Genomic DNA, 18,185 nt, shown 5'->3' on the forward strand with positions numbered 1-18,185 from the left:
AAGTTGGACAGTCTGATAATTATGTGGCTATTGAAATATGTTGTTGTTTGTATTTTGAATGACTATAGTGGTGGTAAAAGATGTTATTTAATTTCACTACAATAAATATATCGGATAAAATTACTTGATATCGAAAAACAGAGATGATTGAAAGTGTTTGTTAATAATGCTCAGAACATTTAGAAGCATAAATTTTAAATTTTACAAAACATGAATATACATAAAATAATATGTCAGAATGATTGAAAACAAATGACACGCGTACATGTTCTAAAAGGTGATATTTCAGGCATCTCTAGAAAAAAGTTTAGTTGGGATACATTAATTTTTATTAGTTTTATACGCTCTTAAATATGGAAGGAAACAAAGTACATTATAGACATTTGATAGCTTTCTTTTACCGGAAAGGCGAAAATGCTACACAAGCAACAAACGAGGTATGCGCTGCTTATGGTGACGGTGCTATAGCCGAAAAATCTGTGGGGAAGTGATTTGCTAAGTTTAAAGCTAGTGATTTCAACCTTGAAGATCAAGAACGCCCGGGTAGGGCCGCCACCACTGATGAAGATCAGATCAAAACACGGATCGAGAATAAACCACGTGTTACGACACGTGAATTAGCAGAAATGTTCAAAATATCAAAATCTACCATTCACGAGCATTTAGCGAAGCTTGGCTATATAAAACGTTTTGATGTATGTGTTCGACAGGATTTAGCGCAAAAAAATCCGATGGATCGCATTTCTATTTGCGACTCTATAAACGCAACGAGGAGACACTATGTGCAAGCATGGAAGCTTGTAGTGACGGGGATGAAAAATGGATTATTTATAATAATGTTGAGCGGAAAAGAAATTGGGGAAAGCAGAATGAATCACCTTTAGCCGCCCTAAAAGCCGGTTTTCATCCGAAGAAAGTCATGCTCTGGTGGAATTAGAAAGGAATCCTGTATTGTGAGCTTCTACCAAACAACCAACAATAAATTCGGAAAAGTATTGCTCGCAATTAGACGAATTAAGGACAGTAATTGAACAGAAAAGGTCCAGAACTGGCGAATTGGAAGGGCGTCGTGTTTTATCAGGACAATACGCGGCTTCATATTCTTTGACCATTTGACAAAGGTTATTGGAGCTTGCTTGGGATGGATCTAATCCCACCGTATTCATCAGACATTGCGTCCTCAGATTTTCACCTATTTAGGTCGTTACAGAATTCTCTTATGGAAAAAGCTTTAACTCTTTGGTCGACGTAAAAAATCATATTGAAAAGTTTTTTTGTCGAGAAACCTGAGAGGTTTTGGAAGGATGAAATATTCAAAACGCATGAAGGATGGAGAACGATCGTGCGGAAAAAATAATTCAATAAATGTATATTGATGTTTAAATGTGCCACGTTTGAATTTTCCTTAAAAATCGGAACGAACTTTCAGGACAACCTTATAATTCTTGCATTCTCTGCCTGAGTTTGTTGTTTATAACTGATATTGATATAGTATTTAACAATTTTGCAATTACAGCTGAAAATACCTAAAATTCTGTGGATAAAAGCGTTAAAAATTATTGTCAAAAATCCATACATGCATATTCAAAAGGCTACCACGATCGTCCATGTTTTATCATCCACGATGTTAAATCAACAATAATAAACGATCATCAATCACAAGAAATCAAAGTCGAAAATATACGAAACAAACGTCGACAAATATAAATGTTCAAAAGTGATGTCAAAAGTTAATATCGACGTAGAATCTATATAAGTTTATATTTTTATAAAAAATATAGAAAAGCAGGAAAATTGAAATTTCGTTTACATCGACGATGAGAAGCTATTTCGCGTTCAAACTATAAAGCCAGTAGCAGAGGAACATTTTTTAACCCTGTATATTTATATACACGTTCTCGTCGCTCGAAGCTGGAAGACAAGGCCCTGACATTTTCCGTGCTTGTTTCCCTGTCCAGCCTTTTATAATCTACGCGAGCGTTTCGAAAACAGAGGAGATACGGTCAGGTAGGCTAGTGCGAGTCGAGGCAGTATTTTAACAGCGTGAAGTGTTTGGAAAACCAAAACGAGATTTCACTTTCCTTCCTACTATGAGATGTTGACACGACTATTTCATGGCGTTTTTCATATTAAACTTAGAGTTCAATATTTTATACTTTTCTTAGAAAGAGTACGGTTTTCATATTAAAAATTAACAACGGCACAGCAGAAATTTAATTATACTAAGGTAGCTGAGTTTGTAGAATTTTAGTATCACTGTGTAAATGTAGTGAAAGGAAAAGAAGGCTTACGTATACGCAACTGTGATAAGAAGATGAAACAGTTCGTATTCGATAAAAGAAAAACAAACTGTAGAATGTAATCCTCCTGTTAAGTTTATATGCTTATCGTATGATTAGTTGAAAATCACATTAACGTAAATCAGTTTATTGTTAGTACTTATAAAATAGTATTCTGTACTTCATGGAAAATTCACAACTTTTTGTTCAATACACAAAGGAATGACACTTTCAAGAGGTTGTACACGTGTGTATAATAAATTAGTATTTTCAAAATCCTGATTTACACCGTGTATGGTATTTTTTATAACACAAAATACGTAAATTGTATCATTTTTTGGGAACTGGCTTCGTTTATTTAACTTTTTATTATGACTCTACAAAGAAATTGCACTATTCTTTTATTACTAAGCGCATAATAAGTGAGTATAACACGGACGAAGATAAAATTTCCTTATCATATCGGTTATCTGCAATGAAAATAATACGAGAGAGTGTTAAAGAAAGGATTAACAAATTTCTGGAATTGTAGATCCTTTCCATACCAGTTCTCTAACATTATTTGAAGTCTTGGGTGTCGTTTCTTTTTCCTATTTCTAGGTTGTCCAGACTACCTTGAAGTTCATTGCATTCGAATAAGTGTTCTCGCCTTGCGTTTCTTTCCTGCAATATGTAATACAATTTACAACAGTTCCTTCTTGTCGTGTAAGAGCTATTATTTTTCTTACTTTTAAACAATTTATAAACTCGATATTACTCTTCAGAACTATCACACCTACTTACAGTAGGCTTATAATAAGCTGTTATGATACAATAAAAATTATTTAAGCCAATATGCAATAACAAAATTGCAGCTTGTAATTGCCAGTCTGTATAAATTATTTTATCACTACTCAAATTCAAATACTATTATTATAAATTTACAAACGTTAGAAATAGGAATATCTTCAAAGATGTACAAAATATTAGTTTCAAAATACCAATTTCAATTTCTTCTTGCAACTATGACCAACAATTTGGAAATTTGAAGTGTTGCGGAGAATCCTTGCACCACCTTCCTTCTTACAAGATTAGAAATTTCTCAAAAAATAGTAGTAAAAAATAGTAATAAACTGAATGATAGTACGATAGTCATCTGTTTCTAATTACTAACTCATCCTTGAACTATTTATTTTACTTAAATTCAAATAATATTATTATTAATCGACCATAGGTGTCTAGACACTTACGAATGCTGGTATACAACCTCAACATCTTCAAATGCATAAAATATTAGTTTTAAAATACCGATCTCAGTTTCTTCTTGCGACTATGACCAACAATTTGCAAACATGTAGCATCACAAACAATTGTTGCATCTCTCTATTTCTTGTGCTGATCCTCGGAGCTCGTTGCATTCAACTACATTTGGAACTCACGTTTCCTACGTTGTGCCAGCACGGTGATACCGGTCTTATCTTCTTTTGTTCCTCACGGTACATGACGTGAATTCAATGTCAAAAGCGAGATGGAAATAACAGGCCGGCAGAGCGGCCTGAGAAAGTGGTGAGTATCGATCCACAGTTTAGCACGGGTCTGTTTATTTACATGCAAAACTGAAACAAAATGTGCATCCTTAGGCTATGAGCACACTAGGGACGGTTTGTCGTTTACAGAAAGGACATCCGTTTATGTGGATGTGCGTGCAATTGACGACACGACTGCAGGACATTTTCGTTATTAGAAGAAGAAGAAATGGAGTTTTTGATTGATGCGAACGAGAGTGAGAAAACTGTCGCGCGGTAAAGTGTTGCTAGTACGCCTAAAGCTCGATATCGCCATATCTTTCCGTGTTCGTTGAACGTAGGCGCATCGACATGTATGTATGATGCAAATTTGTGAAAGCGAAATCGCGAAGCACAAAAAATTGAAAGTTGCTTTTCCAGCGGAGGAAAGGAAAAGTTTCAATGGCAAAAAAGCAAACGTGTTGTACTAGGCGATTCAGACAATTTGATAGTTGCTTCCTTTTTTAATTACTGTCGTTCTTGAATTATTTAAGAAAATCTATTATAATAACTAATGTATTGAAATATATTGAATATGAAAATTTGCTTTGTAATATTGTCAGAGGTACGGGAAGAATTTTATTTTCAAATTTTATGTTAGCTTTTTGTTATGACAGAATTGTTTACGATTTTTTTAAAGATTCGTCCTGGAAAGATTTTTATGATATTTTAATGAATATATATTTGTGTCACAGAAGCTGGTTGCTACAATCACACTATCATTTTCTTTTTGTCGACGTTTCAACCGCCCTTTGATCATTTGAAAAAATCTAAATGTACCTAATAGATATTTTACTTTAGCAAAAAGTTTTATTTCTTAATATTGTTAGAGCGGCACGATGAATTTTATTTTCAAATACATATATCATTTTTTTTTTTGTAACACAGGGTCGTGCATTTACAGACATTTTTTAAAGAACAGTTGTAAACGTATTTAATTAGATAAAATGATGTTCATTATCGTCTTCGAAGCATTGTAACTTTATTCGAAAGTAATGTATCTGTTCTAATAGTTACTCGGTCTCATTTTGTATTATTTTATCTGTTGGTACAAGAAGTTTTCTGATAGAGGAAGTATAAATTTCTTCTATGATCAACTGATAACCATTAACCTACTGATCTGAGAAATTTATAACCCATAGATAATGCATTTACACACGATGCTTTTGAGATCTATCCAAAAGAGATAATCAATAGCTTTACAATTAAAGGAAATGAGTTTATACTAAAATTGCTTGCTAATAACCCAGTAATAATTGGATGAAACTAATTCATTGGTTGAAAATACTTCGTGTTTATGATTTTTATATGAAAAACAATCTTTGTACTGTATTCGTTTTTATTATTGTGGATGTTTATGCATTTATGAAAAATTTTATGGTGCAAAAATATACAGAATGTACAAAATAATCAAAGTAGAGTATTCCTTTTTATTTGTTTTTTTTTATTTATTTTATTTTATTATTATTTTATTTTATTTATTTTATTATATTTGGAATGATTCGGTTCAGAGATTCAGTTCGTTAAAAGATTAAACGATATTTTATTAAAATATTTGATCAAATCTTTAGAATATAATTTCCAATTTCGAGAATGGCCTGGTTGTTTCTTGAAAAAAAAAGATATTTTTGTTCTTCGTTTGGTGGTTCTGATAATGTTTCTAACCGAGATAAAGTTTCATTTTTACGATTCTTTTCTCTATCTGTTTGGAGATCTGGATTACTTTAAACGATTCGTATTTAATCTAGCTAAAAAGAACAGAGAATCCTGAAGATTCACCACGGTAAATTTCAATTATGTTTCTATATCACCCTCTAAGGAAAAAGAAGGGAGAAAAGAAAACGAGAACGTATTGTTTTCTTTGGCAAAGAGGTTTCTCAATGTTTTATATCCCCCTAAGGAATAGCACGATTTATCTTTTGTTCGAATAGCAACAATCCCAAGTGGAGATGCAAAGTGTTATTTCGAAACTGTGGCTCTCGAATTTATGTTCTCCTCTTTGTCGATCGCGTCCTCGAATCGACGTGAATCGTCTTAGAAATTTCCGTTTGTACCGCTTTCCAGTATGTTGCAACCGGCTACTATTATACTTGGTTATGAACTAGATTGAGAACGCTGATCCATTCTTATATCGGCTGCTCTGCTTTTTATTTAAGCCCCGTCTGGTGAATTAATCGATGAATTTGAAATGGAACAACGATCAGTATGCTTCAGAGAGCAAATTTTCGTAACAGGGAAATAAAATATTCGTGTAAATATAACATTCATGCTTGTATGTTATTGTTTATATTATCACTAAACTACGGATTGTTTCTGCAATTTTATATTTTTATGGATACGATTGAAAAGATGGAACCAAAATACGCTCTCATTCTCTAAATATCATAATAAATATTCTACTTTGAATATTTTGTATGTTTTTGCATGTTATATGCATTCATAGCATATGTTATATGCTATGTATTTTTGCACTTTTAAATTTCCTATAAATGCATAAAAATCCGCAGCCTACTTATCGCTTAATTTTATTTATACTTTAATTCAGTTACATTAAATAACAGACTCACACGTACAATACCTCATGGCAGACATGCATTTTTTTAAATTACGGCAAAAATCAAAATTGGTAGTATCTGATACGACATATCTCACCAGTTATAAGTTGAACTATGAGGCTCGCCGTTATTCTATCAACACGTACAGTTGTTGGTACACGTAACAGAAATCTCTGAATGTGTGGTAAATTAATAACAGTTAAGCAACAAAGATCAAGAAGGACTAGACTCGACAGATAAATCTGGCCGTGTGGGAAGAGAGAAACGTGGGAGAGAGAATGAATGTGTTGTCAATGAATGAACGATTTGGTATACCTATCAATAGCGCAATGCCGTCAACAAAACTTGTATTTTCCACGATCACCGTGTCCGATATCTCATCGAACGAAGCCGGAAATTGGTGACAGCAAAACCGATATGTCGAACATCATCCACGTCCTTTCTCCTCCTCTTCATCGCCAAGGTCATTGCTAACACCATCAATACCGCGGCTGTATTGGAAAACTTTTCATTTATAAATTGCACTACACTTCACCGTGACCGATATATCAGAAGGAAAAATTCTGGACTTGTTTCGTCCGTTTTTTTTTCTTTCAGATTGCAGGGAATGTTAACAGCCGATTTTTCGCAGGTACAAATGCTAATCGTAGAAAGTTGCCTTGGATGTAAAGAGACTTTATGCAATGAAAACTTTTTTTTCTTTATCGTTTCTTTTGTAGTTTAATTGTTGTGGCCTGATGTAACGTCGTTGTTTTAGAATTCATTGTTCTTAAAAAAAAAGGAACATTTCAGCTTGGAATTTTAATAGGGAACGTGAGTATTGCATGTTTGAAACGTTGTTTTAAAAAGAGATTCTTGGCAAATTTAAAGAGATTCTTTTTATAACATTATCAACTGCTATATCATAATTGGTAGATATTATTAACTTGGTAAGAATCTGTTTAAGAAGAAATTCACTATGGAGCATCTTTCTTGAATGCTATTTAAAAGTAGGATGAAAGTAAAAGCTCCAAAGTCACGAATGTATATAAGTAAACAGAAAATATTTTTGTAGTTCTTATAAGCTAAGATAAAAATTTTTTCGAAATTTCTTTGCCAAAAGTTTGACAAGTTTTAAAATCAATGTAATATCAAAAAATGACGTTAAGGTAAAAAAATCAACAAATGTACTTATCATATTTTTTACTCTGCTCTTCATATTATATACAGGGTGATTGGTAACTGGTGGTACAAGCGGAAAGGGGGTGATTCTACGCGAAAAAAGAAGTCGAAAATATAGAATAAAAATTTTTCGTTTGAGGCTTTGTTTTCGAGAAAATCGACTTTGAATTTTCGCTCGGTACGCGTGCACTTTATCACGTCTCGTTATAACGGATCTCACTGTAGATTTAAAAAAAAAAATAAAAAAAAAATAAAGAATTAAAAAAAAATTTTTATTCTGTATTTTCGACTTCTTTTTTCGCGTAGAATCACCCCCTTTCCGCTTGTACAACTAGTTACCAACCACCCTGTATATCTCTTAAAAAATGTCAACGATGATTATAACAGTCCACAGCATTTAATAGAATAGAATGTCTGTGGATGTCGTTAATACAATAGACTGCCTGTTATTTCGTATCATTCCACGAACGCGAATATCTTCGGGTTTCCCTCTCGTTTCTCGAAACAAGATTACAATAGAAAAGTATCTTCGCCAATAGGTGATGCGAACGAAAATAGGTCAACTCGAGTGAATACAATGCATCTCAGAATTCACAGGAGGAAGTATGTACATGTAGCTAAAAACAGCTGGCACGTTGCTTGTTAAAAGTATCGTCTGCTTACCTCGTTCTAGTGTACTTTCGAAACGAATTTGGCGTGTAATTGCTTAATTAAAGCGTAATTGTTACACTGCGCTACTTCTGTTTCCTACGACTCGTTTTTACACAAAATATCTAAGTGGCCCAAAAACCTGAAGAATAGTGGAAAAAAATTGTGGAAAGGAAATACGACGTGATTGTTACACTTTGTAATATTCACTTCCTGCGATTTATTTCCATTTTCATTTGATAAAACATTTATAAAACGTTTGAATAGTATAGAAATTATAAATAAAACATTATGAGATGGTGGGAGTAAAGTAGAGTGGATTGTAATTGCCACCTTTTTTATTTTGCCATTTTTATTTTCATTTTTATTTGGAATAGTTTGTATAAAATATTCAAGTAGTATAAAATACGAATACTAAGAAGCATTATAAGAAACATGTAAGTAATGGAAAATACAACGTAATTATTATATTCCCCATTTTTATTTTTTGGTGGATTTATTATTATTTCTTTTCAATATGAAGCTCATGAAAAATCAAAATAATGTAATACAAGGGAAAGCATCGTAGAAAAATCGAAATATAAATTCTAAACCATCCAATTTGCGTAGGAGTAAGAATAATAATAACAAGATCGCGTTATCTTGATATAATCAACATAGCTTGTTTTATCATATTTAGATCTCTATTTTACACGTTTGTAATAAGATGTTAGAGTAAAATGTTGTTGAGTAAATATACTCAAATCGGTTGTTTCTATTGTAGCTGTAATATTATATCTAATAATCTAATAGTCCTAGTCTTTGAGGCTGAATTACTGAGAGAAACATATTATTAAATAATCAACATGATGTAATATAAATGCAATTGACTATGCAGACAACCATACATACGATTATTTCGAATAGACATTCAGATGTTCTTTATTATGGTCAAGGAAGACCTTCGAAAGAAGACCTATATTTACCTTTCATTTAACTTGCAAATTTATACAATTTCTACCCTGAATGCTGTTCTACCTTCCACGGCAAACAGAATAATAATTAAGCGTTCTATTCTTAACACCAGGCATAACGATAAAACATCGATACTTTCCAATAGAGGTAACACCATTTGCATCATCGCTCTACCATCACGGGAAACCTAAATTCTCATTAAAACTCGAGCGTGCAACGTTACTTAACATAGTTGCAACGCGTCTTGTTTATTTATAGAGTCTTCCTGAAAGGAAATCAAGTGTAATAAGAGGTCTGTTCATCGAGGCATGTTCCGTATCTCCGTACACAAAGTGATCCATACACGTTGCGCTTGGAAAAACGTAATTTCCCTGTGGATCTTCGACCGGTGGCGTACAATTTGCCTCTCGCTGCCAACCGGAATATGATAGCCATTAACGTTTCACGATAGGCAGGTATTAGTCTCGGGGTCAGGAGATTGCAAGCAACCACGTGTTTGTCAATATCGGTGCCTAACAAGGATCTCGAAGGACATCGAGTTTCCTCGAACTTTCTCACCAATCCGGAATACAATTTCCGTCCGACATCTGTTTCGAATTTCCACGCAACCATCTGGTGCAGCGTCTCTTAAGACCTGGATGCAGATGACCGATACGACATCGCGGTGGTGTCACGTCGATGACACTATGCAGATTTATATTTGTAATAACGAGATCGTACGCTTGTGTATATCACTTGATAAGGATCGAAGATAACAGAAGAAACTCATAATAAACCATGTCTTCATTTTTTACGTGTGCACTGTACCACTAGAAATATATAATTGTCGAATTGCGTAATGTCACCGCTGCGAAATCAATGACCGCTGTGATGACGTTAACGACCTCATTCGAGGACATGATGTAAAAAAAGAAATACGAGAGAGAGAGAGAGAGAGAGAGAGAGAAGAGAGAAGAGAATCTAAATTATCATTTTCTATTTTCAAGATCAAAGTTATTATTCGAAGAAAAATATTATTAAAAACAAAACAATATTTAATATGTTAATAATCTAGATTCCTTATTAATTTATAAATCCTACATTTGATAAATTTTAATTCATCAAGGAAAATACTATTCCTCTTTTGATAAATTCAATTTTTAACAGTCTTTTTTGAGAACGCAATGTACTCAACATTTCAACGTTCTAATCGATAAAAAGAAATATTTAAAAAATTCTTAGAAACATAATCTTCGCCTGTTTAATTCTTAAATATTGTAGTGAAAAAAAATACATTACCTTAAATAGAATTCAATTATTTCCATAAGCCTTCCGTTGCAAACATCTGTCACGTTATATCTCTGCATCTGGTCCGCGTCTAACGTAAATGTGTATAAATATGCACGTCCATAGAAATGGCGCGAAGGCGTGAAATACTTTATTGGCTAGTTTCAAAGGGCAGAGATACGACTAACGAAGGCTTCACTTTGTGGAAAATTTGAACGGACGGTTGCAGTTCAAGGATAAAGCTGACGTCTACGCGGCTTTGTCCTGAATTTAGCTGGGCCGAATGTAACAACGGGCGGTCGTTAAAGGTTGAACCTGTATAGGTGGCCAGAACTCTGTGCCTCCTGTCCCCACCGTCTGTACCATACACGATGACAATAATTGGCTAATTAAGTCACCCTCACGCTCGTCCGTTGCCCTCGCTGGTGTTCCGGTAATTCAGTCCCAGGCATCTCTTCCTGTGACACAACAATGTAGGTCAATCGACGCGTGTGCCATAAACTGTTGCCTAGGCAAATTCATTTTACGCTACCGATTAGTAGGCTTGGAAGGAGGAAGAAACGAAACAAGGCTTTTTCCTGCTGATAACTTCTTGGTCCTCAGTCTTAATCAGCTTGGTATTAGCTACGCTAATAAAGTCGTCCTAATTCTCATCTTTATTTATATTTTTTATGCTTTTGTATGAATATATTACAGTGCCCCACGAAAATATTCGAACTACCGCAGAATTTATTTTATGAATATATTATGTGTGATATATGACATTTTTTTTCATTTCATTACCACCGTCATGAGTCATGCCTGTTGTCATTGCAATAGCAAAATTTGAAACCGATCCGAAAATGTATATAGAAGTTACAAGACATTTAACTGCGAACATACACCCAGTAAAAAGTTAGTATACGGTATGAATAATAGTCTTAAATATGCAGTTAGTGCTAAAGATAGTTTCACTACAGGTTGTGACTTCTTAACATAGCGAATAATGTACTATCCAAATACTTTAATGATCTTTACAAAGTGCAATAAATATCTTGTAAATTTTATATACATGCATTTTAAGATCCGTTTCAAATTTTACCAATATAATCAGGATAATTGTTACAGTACTAATGAAATTTAAAAATATTTTGTAAAATATATACTGTACATAAAAAATTCCAGGAGTGTATGAATATTTTCACGAGTCATTGTATACGCATCGTTTTAAATATTCTATTATTATATAGCACATTGGCTGTACTCGCGTATATTAGTAACATTGCCTACCATGTTAAAATTATTCTATATTGATTTACTAAATCTTAGTCGGCTTACATGAATCTCATACAGTTAATATATGATTGATATTCACTATATTTGATATTATCTATTTGCACAAGATAGTAAGATAGACTGACGATTCTTTTTACTCTCGATTACGAAGCGTTTTCTGTTGAGTCGAAACGTTGATTCGACGGAATTATCGGTGATGAGGCTTTAGATTTCATTGTAAGGTGATCCACGAGTCGAAGAGTAAGCAGGTTCTTTTTTTTCGCAGTAGAAGAGAGATTGGGAATTTTGCGCTGAAACGAGTGAAATTATTAGAAAGGGAAGTACGTTGTCATCATATCTTTTTTATGAAATTTGTCGGTATCTTGTGATTACAGATTCAATACGAAGAAATTGTGTCGGAATATTTGAATAATTCTACTGGAATTATTTTTTAGAGATACCTATTATTAGATTTATATCTAATATTTAAAATGTTTGATCTCGTTTTAACTTTATTTTATAGATTTTCTGGGTTATGTTATATTAAACTTGATGAATTTTATTCCAAAATGTTTGTATAAACGGATCTCTCTGTGCCAGCTTTCTACAAAATTTTCCAGAATTTCCTATTCCAATTGCTAACATTTATCACTGTCTCGTTATGGAACCACTTCCGCGTTTAATCCACCACTCCTCTTTTATGTTGATTCTCTACGCGTAATTTATGGGTCGTATTTATGGGTAATACATACCTACATACATATTTCAATTTAAACAACGTTAATTGCCATTATATTTTTAGCTTCCTACTTTTCTTCTTCGTTTAAAATTTATGAAAAACTTCTTTACATTAGGATTGAGATATAATTAATAGTATATCACAAATATAAATATTAATTATAATTTTAATAAAAATTGCTCTATTATATTTATGTTTTGAGTACATGATATGTTCTCGAATTTTTACATCCTTTTTAGTGTAGTTACTCAATTGAGAAAAACATGATCTACATTTTCTTACACGTGTTCCCGTTTCGACATTAATCTATCTAACGTTCTTTCGTAAAAATCACTCAGTTTGTCAAAAGTATACGCAAAAGCTCACGGATCGACCTAGTATTCACATAATTACAGTTATCAACAATAATGCACTAACATGCCCCATTTAACTGCATGAAAACACACCTTACATACGTGAAACAATTACATACTTCCTTAATAATGAGCGTAAATAGACGCGTAACAATTCAGTGGAACCATTAATTCGCTGCCGCGAGAAAACGAATAAAATTGTACCTCGAAACAAATTACACACTCTTTCCATATTATATTAATAATGTTAAAATAAATATATATTAATGAAAAATATAGAAAATTTAAATTTCCTAATAATATTATTCTCCACTTTCCTTTTCGGAGGATACTTTACCCGAGTTACAATTAAACACAAATTGCTTTTGCGGTTTTAAAATGACTTGTACAACGACAAATATTTGTTGAAAATGACAGAATCGAAGAAAAGTCCCGAAGATTAATACCTAATTATAGTAGGATGTTCCATTCTTCCCAACATTATTATCGAGTTAATGCATTAATTTCTACACTTTGAATGACATTCTTGTCGGTACCATTTCTATTTAGGATAGCCGTAAGCTTGTAAGACTCGTGACGTTTCGCGACTCATCAATAATGATATCGAGGCCACAGGAATTGCGTGGAGACCGGTTGTGTCATAGGTTCCCGATGTCATAGGTCTGCGCTATGAGTCTTAATATTATCCGAAGGACGGATCGAACCAGAGCCCTGGTATAGTCAGCAAAATGAATTAGCTGCACTTGACACAGGCGACTGCTCTAGCAGGAATTCGTAGTCAGCTTCCGTCCGCCAGACAGTCGAGCAGACTATGCAAATAACCCATGAAACCGTGTGCATGATCGCGTATATACGTGAAAGGCAACGTTACCGTGCAACGGTCTTGGTGCACTACATTCTCGCGTTCACGCTCGTTCACATACATACAGTGTGTTCCGTTAGTTTCAAAAATTCGCGTCCGTTGGATGAATTGGTGAAACTGAATTTCCCACGAGTGAAATATTTGGACAAGACAATTGACACATTTAATTTTCGAATTTTTGAGAGTTTAGTAAAGTAGAGTAGGCAAGGTTTGTCTAGGTATCAACATTTTATAATTCGGTCATGAACTCCGCGTAGAATAATAAACTTTGTTGTATATCATGAGGTATTGCACTAGCTTCTGATGTAATAACGAAAGAAGAGAAAAATATCGTGTGCTTTAAGTGTTCAGTGAGGAAAAATATGAAGCTGTGTCAAATAACTCTAAGATACGGTAATATGCATACGTTACTGAATTATGATAATTATATCCGAGACATATATTAATATTAGCTGAACAAATTTCTCATCGTTTGTCGAAGGATTTATGTTCAACAGTTATATCCTCCTAGAAGAAGAGATGTTACTGTTTCTTGTAAATGGGATAAAAAGATAACTATTACATATTTAATATAATTGTTTTTTTACATAAATTAAAATAAAGAATGCATAAGCCCGAATCATCAATCTTGGTATTATTCTTGGATATTAATTATAGTACTCAAATTTTAAATTTTACAGACTTGTAAAAATAATATTTTTATTATTTTTATGAACGCGTAAAATATGTTTGCGTAAAATTCTCTCTCAAAGTTTCAATATTGTTTTGTTTCCGTTTGATACATTTTCAAAGCTACAACTCAAACTATCCAAAGATTTTTTGTTGTCCATCGTTTATCTTTCTCTAGGTATGTTCTTAGGCGAATAGAGTCATGAATTTTGAATCATAACGACCTTGCGTTATAGATCTCGGCGATCGGCTGATCAAGATTCGTTGTTCATTCCGTATGATAACTTATCTCTTGTGAGGCGGCATAAAATAACCGTTTTGAATTTTTATCGGGTAAGACAAAAACAGATTTTGACAATTCTGTTACGATTATCCTTCAGGATGTATAGATGGTGATATATCTAATTTTGCTTAATTTAATGGCAAATGGTTGGGTGACAATGCGCAAGATGAACCGCAAGGAAATGATTTGTAAATAGCTTGCGTTTTCAAATATCATTTTGTATCACTAGAATACATTACAGCATTCTTTTTTGTAATCTTAATCAAGAATAAAATATAATAAAATGTTTCGCCTCGTAATATATTAAAATCTTTTTGTGTTCATAATTGGCGGTAGTTAAGCTCCTCTTATACTTGTTTCTTATACAAATTTTTATTATATTATGTGTTTTTATTAGGTAGACATAATTGACAACATACTGACTTAAAAAATTGCTTCCCTGTAAAATATAGAAAATGTTATTTATCAAATTCTTCGCCTATACTCTTCGAATATATACAGGCCATCCAAAAAGTTTGGGATAAACTTATAACATCTGTTAATGAGGTAAGATCGATGAATGCAAATTCTATGAATGACATCCTAAATTTTTTTCTTGAAAAATTATGTGTTTAAAGATTTTTACCAATTTTTGCCGTTGTAAATTTCTTCCTCCTGTAGGAATGCAAGTTTTCTGTCATATTTCCCCTCATAAATACTTATATAAAGAAAATTTTGTCATAAATCACTAAACGTTTACAGTTTTATATATATAATAAGGCATCTTTGGACATAAGTTTACACAACCTTTTCTCATCTACTTGATCTTATTGAAAAGTAGGATAAATTTAGCCCTGATATTTTTAGACACACTCTGTATAAATAGAGTCGAACTGTACTTCTTGGACACCATATACGTTGCGGCATCACGGTCACCGATGCATATCCTACATGTAGACGTGTACTTAGGACATCTCCAGCCTGTATACAGAAGTTGCCCGTATACAAGCTGGGATCCCGTTCGTCGGCTGCATCGGAGAAATATACGGACATATATTCGCTGATATTATCGCCTCCTTAAGCCCATCTCACATCGCGTCTTTTTTCCCAGGAGGCTTCTAAATAATCAGTTCGGCGGAAACTCGTAACGTTCGCGACCAAATGAATCCTGCGCCTCGGTGTCAGAGGATCCGCACGAGCTCGGTGGGAATTTTTCTCTGAATTAATTCTTAGATAATTAATCTCTCGCAGCCGCTACTAACCGATATATTAGACGGCTAGGAAATTCGTCTGGCGAACGAAACTCAAGGGAACACGACTCGTGCTCGTTTGTTCGATCGCAATTTATTTAGGTCGAGCCGAGAACGCTCGTTTTTCTTCGTGATAACGCGAGATCATTTGCATAAATCTGTTAAAACGACCGATCCATAGATTTTCGTTACAACATATCTTCAATTTATGTAGGTTTTCATTAGCTCGCTGTCTTATGGTGTTCTTCGCTGCGAGAATGGACATTGAAAATTGGTATTTAGTGCATTAATATCATGTCTAAAATACGAAACATTATTGTTGAGACATTAAAACATTAAAAGTTGAAACATTGCACGCAATTTACATTTAACGATATGTACATCGTTTTGTGTAATTTGAAATTCAAGTTAATTCTCTGAAATTAAAGTTTTCTTGGTAGAAGCATATCTTCTTTCTTTCAATATACCAAGGTTACAGATGTTTGGTTTTTAACCTAAGCCATGAATGTGACGAATGAAATGAAAATAAATGGCGAAGAAAATCAAAAGGAACGAATACAAAGGATCGATGGATCACGCTCATTTCTTCGACATTTACGTGCGACTTCATGTCTCGCTATTCGCTCTTTTATTCTTTTTTCCTTTTTTTGCACTGTACCTGTTGCCAACCGTTCTAAAGATGTTTATATTCATAGCGATGCTTTTTAAAGGCCTTCCACGATTTTCTGCGAAAGGTAATAAATATATCTTCTTATATCAGGAATAAAAAATTCGTTGTCTTGTACGTTTTCTGATACAATAATTGTTGGAAAATATATATGTCGTCTTCCGTTGGTATTATAAACAAGACTTTATCTTGCTTTTTGCACGAACCTGCACGCGTTTGCGTGCACTGCGTACATGTCGCTGGACAAACCACAATCGACCATTTTAATCGAGCAACACGAACAAGTCTGTTCACGAAGGGAGAAGTTCTTTGACGATAAAGCAGCAGCTGAAAACAGTATTAATAACTACTATAAATTTTGTCCTACTATAAATTTTGAAATTAATGTAGAATGATTGTTAATGAGAAATATTTATTTTGCATGAGAGAAATTGAAGATGTTGAAGATAAAAATAACAATTTTGGCTAAGAAACGATAAAATATAAATAATACAAAATATAATACTGGTAGAAAAAATTAAAAATCGTATGCGCGGGAACATTTAGTCTGAAAAAATAAATATACCAATAAGTTAAACATCATATTCACCGTTGTATCTATTTACATGCGATTTTGAATTTTGCGCTGAAGATTGCCATTTTGTATGACACCATTACTCTTCTCCTATCAATGAAGCCATCAAAATGTTTCTATAGATAAATTTATCTTAATTACTTAAACGCAATAACCTTCTTTACTTTCTTACAGTTCTCTACAATGCTTTACAGTTCATCGATGTATATGCTTGACGACAGTTACAAAAAAAAATAGATATAGGTTCCGTAATGGTCCTTTTCTTTGCCGACAGATAACGCAGCTTTGTCATCGTTCTTCCGTTTTCTGTACTAGAAACGTGCGATTTTGAGCGTTAGGAGGTTCGGCCGAGTCATCATTTGACCATCTTTATCTTCTTAACAGATTTGGTATCGGTTAAAATAAGCGGAAATTCGATGAAACGTTGGGGAAAATTCTCGACAATCTGATAGGCCGTTTCCTGAATTTCTGTCTGGTTTGTGGATTCGAGCGTCGCAGGTTGTAAGCTTTCTGCCCTTGAGGACTCGCCGAAGCAAATAAGTCTGCGCGAAAACGAGACGTTATTGGAGTTGCTCGTGGCCGTGGGCTTACGATGATTCGGTACGTTACACCGCTCCAAATAATTAGAGGATCTCGTCTCTGAAAGATGCACTAATTGTGACATGAGTGAGTTGCCGTGAGGTAGAAGTTGAAGTTCGTGCTTTCATTTCAATTTTTTGATATTGCCTGATATTTTCTGATGTTTTTCCTTTTTCGTCTTCTAGATTTTTCTTAATGATATACAGCGCTTTTATTTTTTTTTCAATTGAATTTAATGTGAGTGTACAGATAAATTTAATGACTTATGATTCCTCGCTTTTGCTACATGTGATTTACGGTCATCGTTCTCTTTAATTTTCACTTGTGATACTTAAATTATATTTTGACAGAAATAAGCGAATATCCGGATACTTTTGAGCGATAGTGTACGATCGACCAAGAATATATAAATGTTTCGAATTCATGAAAAGGTGTTTCAACGCTCCAACCTGCTTCATAAAGCGGTAGGTATTTCACTATCCTACGTGCTTAATAAAAAAGCATTCAACATTTTAACTTGCTATGTCGTTAAGTTTCCGCTAAAATTAACACCATTCACATTCGATAAA

The 18,185-nt window shown here is 33.6% G+C and overlaps 1 protein-coding gene across 5 annotated transcripts in view; it reads left to right on the forward strand.

Annotated features, from left to right (window-relative positions):
* The window catches only part of LOC100747277, a 50,262-nt gene that overhangs the window by 5,227 nt on the left and 26,850 nt on the right, over positions 1 to 18,185 (forward strand). Inside the window, exon 2 of one of the 5 annotated variants that reach the window (XM_024364998.2) lies at positions 6,976 to 7,009. The exons of the other annotated variants lie outside the window; for them this stretch is intronic. The gene's annotated coding sequence lies outside the window, so the exon portion shown is untranslated. The remainder of the gene's footprint in view (positions 1 to 6,975; positions 7,010 to 18,185) is intronic. 5 annotated transcript variants of the gene reach the window in all.

The sequence above is a fragment of the Bombus impatiens genome, unplaced genomic scaffold (assembly GCF_000188095.3).
Source record: "Bombus impatiens unplaced genomic scaffold, BIMP_2.2 scf_0127, whole genome shotgun sequence".
In the NCBI taxonomy this organism is placed as follows: domain Eukaryota; kingdom Metazoa; phylum Arthropoda; class Insecta; order Hymenoptera; family Apidae; genus Bombus; species Bombus impatiens.